Source organism: Parasteatoda tepidariorum, chromosome 4 (assembly GCF_982258835.1).
Source record: "Parasteatoda tepidariorum strain Cologne lab strain chromosome 4, Ptep-v5.0, whole genome shotgun sequence".
Lineage (NCBI taxonomy): Eukaryota > Metazoa > Arthropoda > Arachnida > Araneae > Theridiidae > Parasteatoda > Parasteatoda tepidariorum.
In genome coordinates, this window is record NC_141758.1 from 4,049,560 (window position 1) to 4,066,439 (window position 16,880).

General features: G+C 30.3%; 1 long non-coding RNA gene across 2 annotated transcripts; it reads right to left on the minus strand.

The window, feature by feature from the left end:
• Positions 1-7,788: 7,788 nt before the first annotated feature.
• On the minus strand, positions 7,789-16,475 carry LOC107438895 (uncharacterized). 2 transcript variants are annotated; one of them, XR_006225403.3, is made up of 5 exons: positions 15,783-16,443; positions 11,958-12,219; positions 11,249-11,384; positions 9,808-9,929; positions 7,789-7,988 (listed from the first exon to the last, which is right to left on the minus strand). It is a non-coding gene; the product is annotated as an uncharacterized LOC107438895 (long non-coding RNA). The 2 variants fall into 2 exon arrangements; XR_015432926.1 differs by lacking the exon at positions 9,808-9,929 and having other exon boundaries at positions 15,783-16,475.
• Between the last annotated feature and the right edge of the window lie 405 nt (positions 16,476-16,880).

Consider the following 16,880-nt stretch of genomic DNA (forward strand, 5'->3'; position numbering starts at 1 on the left):
TGAGATATCGAGAGTGTACTGCATTTTTTATTTGCAAATTATGCTTTATACTTAAGTGTCATTTTTAAAATAATAATCTCTACCTAAATCGCAGAAAATTTTTAATTTTTGGGGTTTGTGCTACAAATGACTCTGTAAGTTCTGCTACCAGCAATGTCAGTAATAGGAAGTTTAAATGAAACCCTTAATGTGTGAGTGAATAATATTGCTAAATGTCTATAGCAGATTTTTTTTTAGCTTATTGAAATGTTTAAGTGAAATCCTAGTGAATAAATTAAATCTAATGAACAGTATTGATCAATATGAATAACAGATTTTATTTTAAGTTTATTGTTAAGGAAACCTTTAGTGAGTGAATGCATTTATCAATTCATAATTAAGTTTGTTTTCATAGCACAATATGGTACTTAGGCATTATCCCTGTCAATTCTTGTGAAAATGCGCAAATCCTATGGCGTCATCATAAAGAAAAGCGATTTCCAAAATAAACATTCTAAACACATTAAGTTTATCATATAAAAAACAAAGTTTAAAAAAAAATGATAAAATTGGATAAAACAAAATAAGAAATGCTGAAACAAAGTGATAAAATTTGCGGTTATTGGCACAGAAGTTACCTTTTAGCGATAATATAGTTTTTGGCTAAAGTATTCGACGTGGATAATTCCAAAGTGCCAAAATATAGTTTATATATATATATATTTTTTTTTGCTTTCTGACAATCTCTAATTGAAAAAAATAAGTAAAAAATTTTATTTAAAAAAATGGAACAAAGTAAAATAAAAATTTATTTAGGAAATCTTTTAATTGAATTTAAAATTGTTCAGCAATTTTACATGATTTTGCTTATTTTTTAAATTTCAAAATGTGTAATAAGCAAATATGTATTCATGAATTGGAATTCTTTTATTGAATTCGAAAGCAATCAGTGTTATACTCTAATCAGTGCCTGTTATTTTCTTCATGCACATTTTGTTGTCATGCGCATTCTTTTTTTTTTTTTGCGAAAGGTTTCGTTGAGTGTCAGTTGTGTTTTTTTCTTCTTTTTATCGAAACTTTGTTTTTTCTTCAAAGAAACAAGTATTTTTTTTAAAGGTTATTTTAATAACAAGCTGTAAGTTGCGTATGGTTGTTTTGTTAAATTTACCTAAGAAGCTATTTTCTAAATATTTGAAATAATAATATATACCGTACAGTATTTTTCTTTTATTCAGTTTCATTCTAGACGATAAATGATACTGGGTGATAAATATTTGCCAAGTCATGGTCTGTGTCAATTTATGATATTTACTATTGAAAGTTTATAAATAATTATATTGTCCGCATTTTGATAATCTATTACCTGTTATCTTTTTTTTAAAAATATAAAAAAAAAGTGTTTAAAAAATATTTAAAATTATGCAACAACTGCATGATATGTTTTTGATGATCATATCACATTTGTTAACGCTTTTAATAGTTTTGGAATTTTATAAAAAATTCTCTCAAACACGTAAAAACTGTTTAGTAATATGTACATGTCTCACAAACATGAACTTGTTTGAGAATTTTATTGTTTATGAAAGTAGAAAAGCAAATATATATATATATATATATATATATATATAAATATTTGAATGTTATAAACACAAAGTAAACATTGAATTTTGTACTATTTATCAGAGCTCTAACATTTTTACATGTTTGAACATCTAATTTTATTACATAGTGATCAAAACATGAATATGTGTGCCTATTATGAAACTGTGGAATTACAATGACATTAAATAACATATCTACTTCAACCCTTCTGATTACAGTATGAATTTGAAGTATTAAGTATTATTAACAAATAGTTATATATGAAGTGTATTTTATGAAGTGAAAGCAGAGCTGCATTAAAATTATCAAATAAGTAACATTATCAAAATTAGGGAGAACTATTGGCAAGTGTATGCCCTTCAACATGTTTACTTGAAAATGAAAATATATTTATAATAAGTTTTTTTATTAATTGCTTTCTTATGCACAGTGTTTAAACCTTTTTTCTTTTCTTCCTCTCCTCGGTACCGTTTTTTCCCTCGCCCTATCTTGCAATTTTTGTCGAAGTTTTAGTTGGTACTTTTTTTTATATTTGATTAAAAATGCATGGTCAGACATCATGTAAATACATCAAAACCTTTTGGGAGCGACCACTCCACAATAAAATGACCGTTGATAGCGGTTGGACGCTTTAAGAGGTTGCCTCCATTATCGAAGGTACATGATTTTTGGCGAGTGATTTTAATTGTAGTATCATTTTTTTGGTGCGGTAATGCCACTTATGTTGGCGTCATGAAGAATGGATCTATGAATAAAATTTAATGTCTATAAAAATGATCCCAACTGATATAATTATGTGTAAAAACAATTTTACCAATTATGAATAATAGAACTATTTTATATAAATAAACAATTATGTCTTTTGTTTAAGTTTGCATTTAATTTTATAGAATGAAAATTAATTAGCTTTAAAAGGTAAGAAGATTAGTAAGATATTTGAGATGCTTTTTTTTTCTAAAATAACTGTTTTTTTTTCTAATTTAACTTTCAACTCTAAAACAATGATAGCATTGTGCGCTCTGACTACAACTGGAGGTTGTATCATCAAAAAGAGCTCTGAGGGTAGATTAGAAAAAACATCAGTATTCAGAGTACCGGTTAGATGTATACCAGACAGTGGCACTTAACTAGACCTAGTATAACAAAGCTACTATTGTCAACATTCACCTGTGGAGGTCTACAAACACCCATTTCGTTCATTCACAGTTACAGATATACTGATTTTTTTATGAAATATTTTATGTGCAATGTTTCTAAAATATATATTTTTTACACAATAATGACCCCAATACCTGCTGCTCTCTTATGGACACTATATATATTGCATTTAATTTTAGATTTAAAAATAAGGAATTTTGTTTGAAGGTTGATTTTTGATTTGAAAATCTCTTTACAAATTTTATAATTATATTTAAGGAAAGATTTTTTTTAAATGAAAAAAAAAATGAATTTATTTTTTAAATACACTGAAACATTCTTTTTGGGTTTTGATCAAATTTCGACTGTGATAATCACATCGCATTTATTTTTTGAATTTATGTGAAATTTACTTTGTTGATTGTTGCTGAAATGCAAAAGTGCCAAAACTGTTTGTAAAATATTTTTTGTATAAAATAAAACATTTTTAAGTTACCAGTCGTTCCTATCCAATTCAACAAAAAAATTGAGGGAAAAAAATTTTGATGCATATTTATTTCATTAAATAATTGAGTGGGAAAAGTCGTTAAGTGACATTTTGAAAAAGTCTAAATCCACTAAATTTAAGAAAATGTGTTTTCTAAACAGTTACTTAATTTTTGTCAAATGGATTTTGCAAATTCTTTTTTTAAAATGTCACTTGAATGTGTTTTCTAAACAGAGTCCTGGTTTTTCTAATTCATTAAAATGTCATTTGTTTCTCTTAGCTGAAGAGCTTTGATAGTGAAAAGTCTCATCTTACCTAAAGGTGACCTTTTTACTTAAGCTGTTCCTTAGCATTATCTCCAAATAAATATTTTACACAAGTGTCTGTAATTTCCATTTGACTTCACCTGAATACATCTTTATGAAATCGTGGTTTTAACAAAAACGCTCTACTGAACATTTTGAAACGTGGCTTATCATTGTATTTCCTTTGATTTATTTAATATTGTTATTTTTCACTCTGTCAGAAACATATAAAAACTTACAAATTGACCTAAAATTTTTTTAAATGCTACTGAGAGTTGGACTTTTTTTTCAAACCAAGTAAATAATAGGCACTCAGCACTATATTTTTTGTAAAGAATTTTGGTCGGACCCTAAGCAGTCCCAAGTTCCGAGACAATTGTCCTTTCCATTCCTCTAGTGTAGGACAACATATGTAAATTACATACATAATTTTTTGAAATTGTCATGCTTCCCCTTTTTTATTGACATTCTAGTTTTTTCTAAATTTTCTATACAGTTAACATGTGTACCCAGTTTTACCGAACAAGTGGTGAGTGGGGTAAGACCAGATGATTTGACTTTTTCTAGTAAAAAAAGAAAAATCATTTATATAACGTCTATGACTTTTCAAGGATGATATATATTGAACACAACAATGAATATCTTTATTAAATTTGACATTCAAGCAATTTAGCCGCTCGTCCTCGGTGATAGCGGATTGCTCTAATGCAGGGTTTCTTAACCTGTGGTTCATGAACCCCTAAGGGGTCCATGAGTTATATTTTGGGGGTCCGCTGACTGCTCCTAATTTTTATAACATTTGGAAGCCTACCCATTGCATTGCTTGTAAAGCGAGCTATGGCAGCTATAATTCCGTTTCCTACTGTGTATCTTTGCGTAGCGGGATTTTCCACACTTGTGACAATAAAAACATAACATCGAAATCGATTGAATATTGAACATGATATGCACGTTGCTTTGTCGAAAACCATCCCCCAATTCAATTTATTAATTAAGGAAAATCAGCAGCAACCTTCACATTAAAAATTTTATATACTATTAAAATAATATAATTAAATGTTTTCTAATAATTGATGTTTTTTGCAATTATTTTTTTCACAGGGGGGTGGTTCGTGACTTCTTAAAAAATTTTAAAAGGGGTCCATTATATCAAAGAGGTTAAGAAACACTGCTCTAATGGTTTTCTATAGCATGGTGGACTGCTCTGCTAACATCCCTTTGAGAAAGGTTGGTTTACTGCTCCCAAGGGAACCCTTATGACCATCCCTCCTACTTCAATTATGCAGTAAAATTATTTCTGATGGAAACATCCAATATTTTTCGGCTGAAGGTAGTGTGCTGTGGGGGGGATTTGTCAATAAGTGTTCCTCCTTGTGGTAATTTTCAATTAAAAGGAGTTTTTTATATGTTGTAAATTTTGACATTTTCTGTAATTTTAAAATATTAACTATGAAAAAAAATTTTTGTTGTTCATTTTAAGGTGACAAGGAGCTTTTAAAGTTCTGAAACTCGGTCTAAATTTTAATTAGACCGATGCAATTCTTCACAAGAATATTGGTAAAAAAGTTTTGCCAACTTATCGTCTTAAATTAGTTAAAAGGTAAAAGTTCTGGGTGCAGCACCAAATTTTAATTAAATTGTAAAAACCTTACATTAATATTTAAAACTTTGATTTTAATGAATTTTAAACCAGTCTATGTTAACCAAACTTCTGCATATTATTTTTTAAAAAAAATAGTAATTTCCACTTAAAATGTTCGAATTTTTACCGTTAACACACTAAAAAGTTAATGACTACAACTCTGACCAGACGCCATGGTTAGCAAACTTTTTTTTGTTCTATTCCAAAATCGTATATATTTGATTTGAATCAAATATTTATTTTTAAAATAAAATTTATTGGATTTTTTTTAAATTTACCATTTAAAGCATCTGATTTTAATCATACTATTGTCTAAAAGAAATAGAACTAAAATAGTTAATATTTCTTACGAAAATGGATAAAATAATTATATTATTACAAACTAATCACTGAGTTTAAAAAAAATCAAAATTATATTTTTCAGGCTCAACTTGATAATGATTGTTAAAAATCGGGAGACAGTTTTTTAACTAGATACCTAATGAAGATTTATTAGTTAAGATAAAACATAACTAAAAAAAAACGTCTTTCTGGTTTGAGGAAGTCTTGATACGCTCTAACTACATATTCATTAAGATATAAAAGCTCTGCATTTTAATTAGCAAAAAAGTAAATGGGTGTAATTGAAATATGTTTTTAGCCAGAATTTTTTTAAAAAATATATTGAATGAAAAACTATATTTGAAAGTTTCGTATCAAACTTATTCACGTATAGTCTATTTTGAAACATAATAATTTACATGTATATCACTTTCAATATTTCTTAGTAACGAAATCCTCGTTATCAATAAAATCGGACTTCAAGAAATAGCTCTCAAAAGAATGTATTTATTTATTTTATTGTATAGAAATACTTTTAATTATATTTTTTTCAATTAATATTTTTTCATCAATCTGTTGAAATTATTCTTTTTTTTTAAAAAAAAAATCACTTTTGATTTGTATTAATGCATTTTTTAATGAGAGGGATAATATAGTAATTTCAATGCATATTCCTTTTATTATTTCATAGTAAGAAAAATCACTTCCTTAATAAACATACATCTTCAATTAAATTAGACTTTTAAAAATTCCTACCTTAAGGAATGTATTTTTTATTTACACTGCATGAAAAAATTAAAAACTTATATTAATAATTTTTTTCTAAATAAATTCATAATTAATGTTTTTAAAACTATGTTCGTTTAAGTTATACAAATTACAGCTGATTTAAATTGGTGATTTCTTTAAAAAAATTCAAATATTTCAAATTACGATTTTAATCATGACTAAAATCAAGTGATTTAAAGTATGCCAACAGTAACAGAAGCGATCAGAAACTTAGAAATTCAGTATACTTTTTCTATTTAATTTATGATGTTTTTAAAGAAAAACATAAAAGTTGAATTATTTCGTCCATTTCCCCCCCCCCCATTTGGAATGATTTTTAACTAATTCTTTGTTTTACTTTCTGTAACTTAGTAGTAAAAATTTGATTTTCAATATATATAGAAAACTAATTTTAAGATGCTTAGAATCAAATATTTACTACTAAGTTGCAATGAACAAAGAAGAAAGAATTAAAAATTATTTCAAACGAGAAAAAAAAAAAAAAAATAGACGAAATAATTCGACTTTATATTAATGTTTTTCTTAAAAACATCATAAATTGAATGAAAGGTTTACATTTAAAGTAAAAAAATTATACATATAATAATATTTATTTAGAAAAAATATTTAAGCATCAATTTTCTTAGGCATAGCTATACATCCCAAGATAAGTTAACAAAATTAAAAAAAAATCTTTCTTAAGGCTGTTAAATCTAACCGACTTCTATAAATTAGACAAAAATTTATGCAAACACTCATATTTATATAAAAATATTTAAGCTAATGATTTTACTCTCATAAAATCTATGCATTTTGCCCTAAAATTATCATTCGATGAAAATGTTGAAAAGATTTTTAGAATTATAAGTAAGTTACCGTATGAGAAAACCTTTTCTTATTTGAAAAAAAAAAAAAAAAATGAAATTCAGAAGGTAAGTATCTATTAATTAATGGCATAAATTATGTCTTATGTTAAATTAGAGAGAAAAATAGTGAAATAAAAATATCTATAAATATATGTGGGAAAAAAATAAGAGAGAAAAAAAAGAGTAAGTTTTTAAAGCAGTTTTTAAATTTGCTGAGAATAGGTCGTTTAACGCTTAAATAAAGCATTTTTAAATGTATATTATTCTAATTGTAAATCTAATCCTGATTGCAATATTTCAAATTTAATAACTTGGCATAATATATTTTGATAAATTTCTCGGCCAAGTAGAAGTCGGTTGCCAAAATAGTGCTTGACTTTTGTAAATTGCACCCCTCCCCCTCACACGTCAATGAGAAGAGAGACCTACATAGAAGCGGAACCAACTAGAAGTGCAATCAGCGTAGGGGGTTATAATTTAGTCCCCGGTCCTACCCCACTTTCTCCAGATATTTTACAGCTTCCTTACTTTTTTTACACCTTGCATAGTGTTTAAAAATCCGTGTCATTTTTCAATTCTTTGCATCATTTTAAAGTGCATACGCTTGAGATACATTTCGTAAAAAAGAGTCTTTTTTTTCTCCATAACATTCTCACAATCGGCTAAATAAAATGCGTATACTTAAAGAACAATAATATATTTTTTTAACAGCTAACATTGTTCAACAACGTAAAAATTGCATAAAAAACTAACAAATATTTCATTACTGTATAACAATAAAAAAGTACATATATTAAAGAGCTGTTTGATGGGAGCATGGTTTGTGAACTAGTTGTCCAAGAACAGAAGTAGAACAGAGCTGCAGGTTTGGATAGTTATTCCTGAAAAGATAGCTTTAAATATGTATAAAAAACATGAAAAAAAATCATACTATAAATATTACTTTAATGAACATGTCGTTAAAGACAAGAGCTACTGAATAAATGTAGAGCGAAAGTAGAAAATTCTTCCACTTTTCAAGAATTGAAAGTTTTAAACAACGAGGAAAACTTATTGTAAAGCATTTCGTAAAATATGGTACGTATTACAAGTAGAGATGTACTAACATTCTGCCGGGTTCCGGGACCAGGTGAATATATAAAATTTAACTCAGCCTAGTCATTTTTTTTTTTTTTTAACGTTAGTGCAGAACAATATAAAAATCTTATTTTTGTATAACAAGTATTTTTCAAAATAAAGTTCTAAAAAAGATTATTGCACGCCTATCTAAACTAAAACGTGTTTTTGACTTCAGATTTTTTAAACTACTAAACGCACGACAGCCAGTAGAGGGTCAAGGCCTACTGTGCCCATCTCAGTTTTCTTGACCTTGGGGTCTGAAGTGCAGATGTTCCGGTCAGGTGGTCAGCCAAACGCACCGTTTTAAAGAATAATTTTCTATAGTAAAATACAAAATTTGAGCGCAATCGATCAAATAGTTTCTGAGTTAACAAATTTTAAAAAATATCAGATTTAAAGTTTGATTTCATCAGATCTGCTAGAGCGATTTCGTTCAAATTTTCTATCTTACAATACAAAATTACATTCTTTAAAATGATGTAATAATTCTTGTACGTTGTAATTCAAGAAATTTTCCAGGCTATTATTAAATGATAAATAATTATTAAAAATTATTTTTTGCATGGAAATTATTTTTGAATAAACGGATTTTATAATAGCATGCAAACATTTTTTAAATTTTCGAGGTAGGGAGAAATACGCAAACAAAAAGTAAAATAAGCATAAAGGGGTCCAAATTTGCAACCGTTCTCGTGATCAAACTATTGGGACTCTATTTTCCAGATTACGTTTACTCTACATATTTTTAGGGTCCAGAATCCAAACTAGTCGAAAAAAATTTGTCTATTCAGAGAAAATGCGTTTCAGCGTATGGTTTTTGTCACTTAAAATATCTGTTGGTGGTTTACGTCGCACTAGAGCTGCACAATGGGTAATTGGCGACAGTCTGGGAAACATCCTTGAGGATAATCCGAAGACATGCCATCCCAATTTTGATCCTCCACAAAGGGGATGGCTCCCCTGCTTCGGTAGCCCGACGACCTGAGCACGAAGTCGAGCACAATCTTAAATATTTAAGCTTAAAATATCTACTGCACTAAATAGTTAGTGTATATTAAATGTAATTATTCGTTAGGACTTGGAGCCATCAAATTATAGACGTAAAACATCGATATGATCTAAGTTTTAAAGGGCGTTCCGTTTTATATTTAGCAAACTTTTACAGAATTTTAAATGCCGGGCAATGGCACTCACTCTTAGAAGATCATCAGAGCAGGAAATACCGAACAAAGGTTTCTTATTAAAAAGAAAAGTGTACAGAATTCTACGCACTTTCATTTTCCCCTGTATATATTCGCCAGATATTCTCAACATTAATGCTTTTCTTAATCTAACCTAATTGATTTCAAAATATCGAATAAGTAATAAAATATCAATGAATAAACTAACATCGACACGGATCTCACAAATATTTCGAATATTCACCTAACCAACTCTGTGAATGTTGACATTCACCGGTGAAATTCACGTATAATTGACGTCTGCTTAAAAAAAAAAAAAAAAGAGTGAAATAGTTTTACTTATCAGTTAATTAATTCCCTTCCTTCGGGAGGTGAATAACAGCATTAAGTTATTTCTTATTTTATTAAATTTCCTGTTCTGTCCCTTTCGTAATTCCACATTGTTTCATGATCCGCATAAATTACGGTAATATGAATGCGCAATCCGTAGCAATCCAATATTAAGTGGAGTTGAAAATCATCCTGAAAAAGAGAATTCAGAATAAGATTCCATTTAAACAAATTTCATTACTCAACTTAGTCTATTAACAGCGTTTGGACTTGGCTTAAAAAAATTTTGCATTATCATAAGCTTTCACTTTAAAATTAAAGTATCAAAACAAAAGATTTTGCACCAATGCTTAAACACCTGGACACAAAGAATAGTATTACTCTATGTCTAGTCACAAAAATTGGCCTTTATATACAGTAGACTTAAGGGGGGGGAAGGGAAATATGTTTAATTTCTTAAAAAAAAAATAATAATAAAAAATCCTTGCTAAGCGATTGAGATGAGATAAATCAACGACTGATTGGAGGTTACAGTAATACCCATTTCATTGTACAGTTCGCAAAATGAAAAACATACCACCCTTTAAACTTGAGCTAATGATAGGACTCAATCTTAATGGCTCAAAAGGGTGACTTTAAATATGTTAATTAATAAGTGTAGATATTTTAAATTGCAATATCAGACTAAAAAACGCACTTTCTCTGAATAAACATACGGATTCGGATTTCTGACCCTATCAAGATATAGTTTCTGAGAAATCGAGATGCAAACATGCCGTATATTTAAAATTTGATTTCTCAAAAACTATTCGACCTATTTCTCAAAAACTTTTGTATTTTACCATGTAAAATTACTTTAAAGTGATGTAAAAAACTGTATATCTTACAATTCAAAACTTTTTCGGCTATTATTAAATAAAAGAATAAATATTTACTGAAATTTAGTTTTTGCATTGAATTATCTTTGGGTAAACGAATTTTATAACTAAGTGCAAAATGTTTCAATTTGCTTAACAATTTCTCTAGATATGGAAAAAAAAGTACAAATAACATTAAGGGGTTCTGACCGCTCTCCTGGGGACCAAATTATCCAGATTGCGTCTACCCTCGATATTTTGGGGAACAGAAATTATTCGGAGAAAGTACGTTCTTGTGTATGATTCCGTAATTTAGAATAGCTTCTGCACTATTTATCTAGCATATTCCAAGTCACCCCCTCCAACCATTAAAATTGAGTCATACAACGTGAAAACCCGATCATTGGAATAAAAGATTATTCAGTTGTCCGTTTTTTTTGTTGTTTTTTTTTTGCACATTGTTTAATTGTAGCACGAGTACAGTGCAAAAATATTAATCTAAAATTCGAGTGAGATTGAATTAATCAGCATAATTGCCATTGATGTATGTATGATATGTATTAAATGTATGAGAGCAAACAACATGTTAAAAAGTTATTGTCTGTGACATCCTGTGGGATAATGCAATCTTTGTAATATAAGTGATCGTTTTACCCATTTATGGTACTCTACTGGACGTAAATATTCGTTGTTCAGAAACATGCTGTTCAGATCCATTTTCCAATCGGCTGAAACAGGGAACGCTACAGCTATATGAAAGTCTGAAAAATGTCGCAACTATCGTTCCAACCTGAAAGAAATGAAAATTAATGTCATTACACGCTTGATATTAACTTGCCAAACGTTTCACACAGGAGACAAAAGCATATTAAATGGCGCGGGAGAACATTAAATGGTTAACTAACTCACACAAGAGTTTTACGAGTTCCATTAGATCAATCTGAAAAATATAGAACCCCACCTTGCCACACCATGAAATAAAATAGTCTTTCTTGGAGGTAAAAAAATTTAAATTTTTAAAACAAAATAAACCCTATACCGTTTAGTGATAGTACATTATTTACGTTGCACTAGAGTTGCACAATGGGTTATCGGCGGTGATCTGGGAAACATCCCTAAGAAGATCCAAAGACATGCCATCTCATTTTTGATCTACAAAGGGGATGGTACCCCTTCTTCGGCAACCACGAGGTGTGACGCAGGAATTTTACGGTAGAACAGTTGAACGAGGACGGATACCGCGTACCCTCGCACAGGCTGATCAGAGTGGTCACCCACCCACTTACTAACCGTAGTCAGTGATGCTTCACTTCGGTATTCTACTGTGAGACGTTTGATCATCCTACAAAATGGCTTCACTCACCAGAAAGTGTGTTGTTCCACAGCCAGAATGTGCCTAACAAAGGCCTGTGGACTGATTTCATTTCTTGGATTGTGATGAGTGTCCTCTTGACGAGCTGTTCACGAGAGAAAGAGTAGGGTGTGAGAGCTCTTCACTCGTAGACAGTGGCCAACATTCTTCAAATTCAGAGTTTTGGACTTGAAGCAAGAAGTGAGTGACCTCTGATGGCAGATGAAAGCCACTCAGCCGACCATCCTCAAGTATGAAAGGAGCTGTCGTGAAACTGAAATGAAATCGATCATTAAAAGAATGCATCTTGCGACACACTTTTAAGATTGTTTATCGAAGATTCTTTCGTCTCTCTTCTTTTTTATTTTATAAGCGCCGTTGAACAGCCGAAGCCATTTTGAGTTTACGGCTGCGTAGCCTCGTCATGCTGAACCAAATCCAGAAGACAAGGGAACTCCTGGATCAAGTATTAGGAGAAATTGGCGTTGGTGAAAGACTTTTTGATGGAACTAACCTGCATTTGCTTTATAAATAGAGATAAGTACCACGAAAACCACTCACTGTTAGCCAGACGGCAAGGGGACTATAACCCATGATCCGTCTACCACTGAGGACATTTTACGTCACCACTGTGATCGGTGCAAGCGGGATGCGAAATCCGTATCAAGCATTGCTGGGATTCGAATCCGTTTCACCTCATTGAAAGGCGAACGCTCTATCCCATAGATTCTCAACCTTTTTAACGTTACCGCCCTCTTAAGCAGCAAAAAACATTTCATCGCCCCCCCCCTTTGTGAAAATTCAATTATTTAGAGCATGGTGATGGAGCGATGTGCGCTCAATTATAACAGACAACATTAAGCAATTTATTAAGAGTTACATTTATTTGGTTTTTTAAAAAAATAATGTGTACATTAACTCCATACTTTTCTCACTGCGGGTAATCGCAGTCTATTTGTTTAAATTAAAATAGATACGGTAATGAAAAAAACACAACAAAGAAGCCTATGCTTAAAAAGAATCCTTTATTCTTAATTAGATAATTAAAAAAACACTCAAAATAATTTTTTTACACTAAAAAGTAATATCAACGAAACATTAGTTTCTTAACGTTCGGTTCAATACATATAGTGAGGTGAGAAGTCCCCTCGTTGCACAATTTCGAGCTGATTTCTCTTTTTTTTGTGACAAGATCCATAACAGCACTGAAATCAAGTTCGACAAGGCAGGAGGAAGGGAAGTCATTTAAATTTTTTTTATCGATAGTCCGCAATCCAGGGTACAGGCTACCTTGAACTTGAAGCCAAAATTCTGCGAGACGATCACCACTTCAAAGTTTCATTAGTTGAAAGTTCGACCAATTCCTCATAAGTCTAAACCTCTGCTGTTTCAATATTCACAAAAGGGTTCATAACCCAATAACCCATTGAGGGACTTCCAGGGAACAAAACATCTTTAAAACGGTCAGAAAAGTTCACGTGCAAAGAGTCAATGTGTTGACAATATTATTGTGCATCATCAGAGCGACTTAGCTGAACTCATTCCAACCAAAATTCTGCTTCCACAAAATGAGTTTTTTCAGAAAGGCAGAAATGACTGACTTTTGAAGGGATCAAATTGCACTCGTCGCCATGAAGTTGTAAATTTATGCCATTAAATTTCGCAAATAAATCAGCCTAAATCTTTCTTAAATTCTAGCATTCTGTCTCTCTGTTTTAGAGGAACTCCATCACAGAGTCGAAAAGATTCCAAAACCTATTGAGACAGGTGCCTTCGGAAAGTCAGAGAATCTCAGTGTGTAGTAGCAAGCGATCGAATTCTTTATCATACACAGCTGTCTGAAAAATCAATCGTTGAGAGCATTACTGTGAATTTTGCTCACAGCAAACATGACATATTGCAATAATTAATGCAAACGGTCGCTGAGATTTTTACCTACTAAATGCTGTATGTGAATCACGCAATGAACAGCTAAAATATCTGGTATTTCCCTTCACAAAAGGGTGATAAACCCACGATGTCGATCCACCATTGCAGGAGCGCCATCACCCACTCACTGTATCGTTGTTTAAAGGGATATTTTTGATTGTATTGGATGTGGGTGGATGGTGTAAAACTGTTTCTAAAACTTCCTTGACAACCGGCAGTATCAACTCTGCACCGATTATATGAGCTTTCCCAGAATCAGCAATAAATTTTGATGTATTATAAGAAGCTATCGAACCATCGTCGAATTTTTGTGATGAAGTTGCTAGCAATCCTCACAGCAAAGTTTCATAAGACAAGTTTCTGAAGACCGAAGGTGTCTTCAGAAACTTGTCTTTGATGTTCGTGAAAAATGATAAATCTTCATTTCGCTTATGTTTCTTTAGTTCGCTTTGTTACAAAGTAAACACATGGTCAGTTAAAAGTTCAACAGCGATTGAACAAATCCAAACCTCAAGTCATTAGTTTTATCCCAAATAATTTAAAAATTTATCCCAAACGAGATGCGCCCAAGTATTACCTCAAGCAAATTCAGGACCTACACTATCCCAAACATTTTTTTTTTTGTAATAATTCAAATAAACACTAAATTATACTCTACTATGAAAAGCGTAACATAATCAAATAAACCTGGCGAATCTTATATTAAAACATTGACTCACAAAAATAATAAAAATATGGGAAAGAAAACATTTTTTTTTTTTTTTTGTAAAAAGAAAGCTAAAAAATTGACCAAGAGGAATCTAAATCAACTAAAATAACGGTCAGAAAATTTTCTAATTCGTAAAATACAGTAATGGTAAAGTATATAGATATTTTTTAAAGCAAATTAATGTTTATATAGTAAAAAGGTTAAAATACTGTGGAAAAAAAAAACATTGAATCATTTTAAACAAAGATCCAAATGATGGGTAAAGTAGCAATTCCAAATAAATTACTGATGACGTCTCCTCAGTTTGTATGGCCAGCATACAATAAAATTTATAAAAAATTGGGACTTAGTCCATCAATATAGAAACATTGATAAATTTTATTCAAAAATGCAATATTTTTTTATATGTAGAATAATGGAACAAAACACGCAACTTATTAAATTGTGTAAAAATAATATAACCAAAGTACCTCTTTTAATGAGATTAGCAATATTAATAAATATACATTATATTTGATAGTAACTAATCTTTTTTAAATCTTTTTAGGTTAAAAATAAATACAAAATAAAAGCCTTTTGAGACTATTTTATCTTATAAATATATATCATTTTTATCTCTACCAAATCGCATAGAAAAAATTCAAATAAGAACCAATGTTCTTCATTAATAAGTTTAATTAGTTACATCATTTCAAACCAAAAAACCTCACAAAAGTTATACTACGGCACCATTTGTTAGAGTTTAATTAAAACAAGATGTTGGTGCGAATTAAGTAAAGTTATTTGTGTATTATTAAAATTGATGGGTTGAAATCATTTGGTATAGTGCTTGTATTTGGATATAGTCATGATAAAAAGGGGTTAAATGATAGAATTTGTAATAAACAAATAAAGGCCGAAAATATATAAAAGGTAATTAAAATTAAATTAAGGGGGATGTGATCTTTAAGGAAAGTGGTAGTACTAAGCTAATGTGGGATAACAATAACCCAATAGGTTCAAAGGGTCACAAAGTGTGGAGGTTTGAACAAATTGGTAACACCAAATTTAGAAAAAGGGCATAAATAAGTTAAAGATTAAAGATAAATAAGATTAAGTCATGCTATATCCAAACATAAATATGTGATTTAATACAGTAAGCTGATGTTTCCAATATAATAATAGAAAGCATGCCCAAAACAATAAAAAAAGGTACTCACCACATATACAGGAAAAATGGCAACAACAAAGAGAAGACAATCATCATGAAAAGACGAAAGAAACACACGTTTTTAACTTGAACTGAAGATTTATTTAAGAAAAACAAACAAGATAACAATTCTTTAGACGTCTTTATAACAAATTTTTAACATTAGGAACGCCTTTGTTAGAAATGGGTGACGAAAGAAATGCCGTCATGCATGAAATAAGGAAAGCAAAAAAATATTTAACTATTGAAACGACAATTAATGAAAGACAGCTTAATTTAAGACGGTCTTTAATAATTTTTAAAAAAATTTAACATGCAGATGTATGATTTATGGAAATTGACTACAATTAAGGTTAAGAAAAAGAAAGTAAAAAAAAACAACGATCCCCTTGATACGGACCGAAGTCCGCATCGCGGAGAGGAAAAAAAAAAAGGGAACTTGCAAGAAAGAAGCATAAAAGGAGAATGTATTAAAAGTGACTTAAAAATTCCATAACTAGGGTAGCACCAGAAAAGTTACGGCCAATTAAATTTAAAGAGGCGGAGAGTTTGAAATTTAAACGAAAGAGATTGGTTAGTTAGCCCCCCTTAAAATAAAGGAAGAAATAGAAAGGCGTGAATAGAGGGGTTGGTTGACTTTCCCCACAGGAAGTGCGATGACCGCATGACCATGAGAAAGGTCAACAAGAAAGCTAAAATAAAAAAATTGCTAAATTGAAAGAAAAAAGGGAATAACGCTTAAAGAAAAATTAAAGGCTTAAGTAAAAGTAAAGATTAATTTGTCACTTTCATTAAGTGTAAATGTGACAATACCCAGGTAGCAAAAAGATATGATCTAATAACAGAAAGATGCAATATAATACTGCCATGCTAGAAAACGCAATACTCTTGAATCCTATCTTCTAATAGTAACATTCAAAATAATCATCTATTTCAAAATAATCATCTATTTCATTACTTTTGGTACAGTGCCACATTTTTGCGAAAGGTTATTCGCGATCGCAACGCTCGAGTACGCCGTCTAGCGGGAACCTGTAAATATCAGACATTAATTTATCACGTTTTCATTTAGTTCCATCAAAATCATTGACTGAATCAGACGCCATTT